We start from the raw sequence: 2852 nt of genomic DNA, 5'->3' as shown, positions 1-2852 counted from the left end.
AAAAAAAAAAAAAAAAAAAAAAAAGCATTGTGTGAATATACTGATACAAAAGGTAGAAAGAAATTATTTAGGCAGCTAGTAAGGGCAAAAGCATTCTCGGCAGAATTTCCCTTCTAACAAAAAGCAGCCTCCAAAATCATTTCTTTTCTAACAAAAAGCAGCCTGAAAAACGGAGCTTGAAACAGAGAGAAGCCAGCTGGAAGGTTGCACGGGGAACGCTGGCAGCCGTGCCAATGGAAAAGGGCCAGACATGGCCCACACGGAGGCTCCATCTTCCCTTTTTCCTTTCCACATGTACAGTAATAAAGAAATGGGCAACATACTGTTGTTCTTGTTATCTTTGCTTGGCTACTGTAAAGCATTTAGAGAAAGTAACAGGGAGGGAGCACATTCTTCCACCTTCTGGGTGCTGCTGTCTTTCTGGGAGCAGTGGCCGTGCTGTGCAAAGAGCGAGGGATCACCGTGCTGGGTTTGAACACGGTATTTGACATCTTGGTGACAGGTGAATTCAATGTTCTGGAAATTGTCCAGAAGGGACTACATAAGACAAGTCATTAGAGAACTTGGAGCTCAGGAACGGGGGCCTCCTCTTCAGAGTGACCCTTGCTCACCTCCCGAGGGGCTGGGATGCTCCACATGCCCTGGAGGATCATAGGCACGGCCCGCTGGCCTTCACCGAGGTGGACAACCCGGCCTCCTTTGCCGACAGCCTGCCGGTGAGGGCCATAAACTACAATTACTGCTATTCATTAAATGCCCGGCTGCGGCTGTGTCCCTGGCGACTGTGTTTTGATGGGTCAATGGGCTGCATCCCCCTCATCAAGTCCGTCAGCGACTGGAGGGTGATTGCACCTGCTACAGAACCAGCACTCCGGTTCTGCCTCATCGGCCTAACATGCCACGCCCCGTGCTCTGAACATGGCCACAAGAGAAGGATCCTTACTCTGGGCCTGGGATTGCTCGTTATCCCATTTCTCTCCGCAAGGAACCTGTTCTTAGCAATGTGCTAAGGTGCTGAGGTGCGCAGCGGCCAGGGGCGGAGTGAGGAGCAGCTTTGCGGAAGGCCCAGTCTGTGTGTCCTCAGTGCTGAGGTTCCCCACAACACTGGCAACAACCTGGCTGATAAAGGCAACCAGACAGCCGCCATCAGGTGCCACTGGGAAGCTGTAAGATGAATTCCCAAGTATGTTCATGCCATGAATAATCTTGGAAACAGCTTAAAAGAAAGGCACGAGCTACAGGAAGCTGAGGAGCTGCCGTCTTTGGCTGTTCAAATACAGCCAGACTTTGCTGCTGCGTGGACGGATCTAGGCATCCTGCAGAACAGCCTGAAACGGTTGGAAGCCACAGAGCGAAGTTACCGGAGGGCAATTAAACACGGAAGGAACCGCCCAGATTGTTGCTACAGCCTCGGGCTCTGTATGCTGATCTCAGTTGCCAGGTGGATGCCTTGAATGCGTGGCCCGGAGCTGAAACCAGAGCACAGCCTGGCCTGGAACAACATTGATTACACTGCTCGAAAATACAGGTAATGTAGCTCAAGCTGAAGCAGTTGGAAGAGAGGCACTGGAATTAATAGCTAATGATCCCTCTGTCATGTTCTCGTTGGCAAACTGCTGGGGAAATCCCAGAAATACAAGGAATCTGAAGCTTTGTTCCTCGAGGCAATGAAAGCAAATCCAGAGTCTGCAAGTTACCGTAGTAACGTGGCTGTGCCTTATCACGCTGGGGACACCTAGACTTGGCCAAGAAACACTGTGAAATCTCCTTGCAGCTTGACCCCACGGCATCAGGAACTAAGAATTACGATCTGCTAAGAAGAAAGCTAGAACAAATGCAGAAGAAAGACATCTGATCCTTTTTCCTTCATGTTTTGAGTTTGAGTGTGTGTGTGGCATATCATTAATAATATGTGGTTACATTTAACCATTTGAAAGTCTTAGACATGTTATTTTATTGATTTTTTTCTATGAAAACAAAGACATGCCAAAAGATTATAGCACTAGCAATATACTCTTGAATGCTTGATACGATTTTTCATTGAAATTGTATTTTTTCAGACAACTCAAATGTAATTCTAAAATTCCAAAATTGTCTTTTTTAATTAAACAGAAAAAGAGAAAAAATTATCTTGAGCAACTTTTAGTAGAATTGAACGTACATTTGGGATCTGAGCCTTGTCAGGTATGGACCAGCCCTATTAAACTTCAATTAAGACCAAGAAAGGATAGACTGACTCCTACACTTTGTATAAGCATAGAACGTGTCTATATGTTAGCATTTTTATTTAATGACAAAGCAAATGGAGATTCTTGTTTTTTTATCTCTTTTTTTTTAAAACAACATACTGTGAACTTCGCTTGTAAGGAAATATTTATTTGTATTTTTATGTTTGGAATAGGACAAATAATCAAATGAGGAATGGAAATTTTAACATGTAGCACATCTATTTGCTTTTCCCAATAGGAAGAAATTGACTCTTGCAGTAGTTTTTGAATGCTCTGACTTGTGCAATTTCAATACATAGGAGGTTATATAATGTAATATTTTACATAAACGATTACTATCAACAGAAAGTTCAAGCCATGCTTTAGGCAAGGGCAGGCAGCCTCACATCTTTATTTTTGTTACATCCAAGGTGAAGAGGGCAACACATCTGTGTAAGTTGCTTTTTAGTGTTTTTAACTGAAAAGCCGTTTTCCATTTTGCTTAATGAAACTATAGACATTATTCTATCCAGAAAATGCAAAATTTTCTCTCCAATGGAGCCACATTCGAGGAATTTGTGGTATTTTTAAGAATTGAGTTGTTCTGGCTCTTTTTTATTTGATCCAAACCGTGTTTTTGTTTTG

The 2852-nt window shown here is 43.5% G+C and overlaps 1 pseudogene across 1 annotated transcript; it reads left to right on the top strand.

Moving 5' to 3' along the window:
* The first annotated feature begins 310 nt into the window (after positions 1-310).
* On the top strand, positions 311-2852 carry LOC105518650 (annotated as a pseudogene). The gene is made up of 2 exons (XR_001002863.1): positions 311-991; positions 1025-2852. The product of XR_001002863.1 is annotated as a transmembrane and TPR repeat-containing protein 4 pseudogene (transcript).

The sequence above is a fragment of the Colobus angolensis genome, unplaced genomic scaffold, assembly GCF_000951035.1.
Source record: "Colobus angolensis palliatus isolate OR3802 unplaced genomic scaffold, Cang.pa_1.0 Scaffold325, whole genome shotgun sequence".
Taxonomy (NCBI): Eukaryota; Metazoa; Chordata; class Mammalia; order Primates; family Cercopithecidae; genus Colobus; species Colobus angolensis.
Note: the sequence above shows the minus strand (reverse complement) of the source record. Positions and strands in the feature narration are given on the sequence as shown.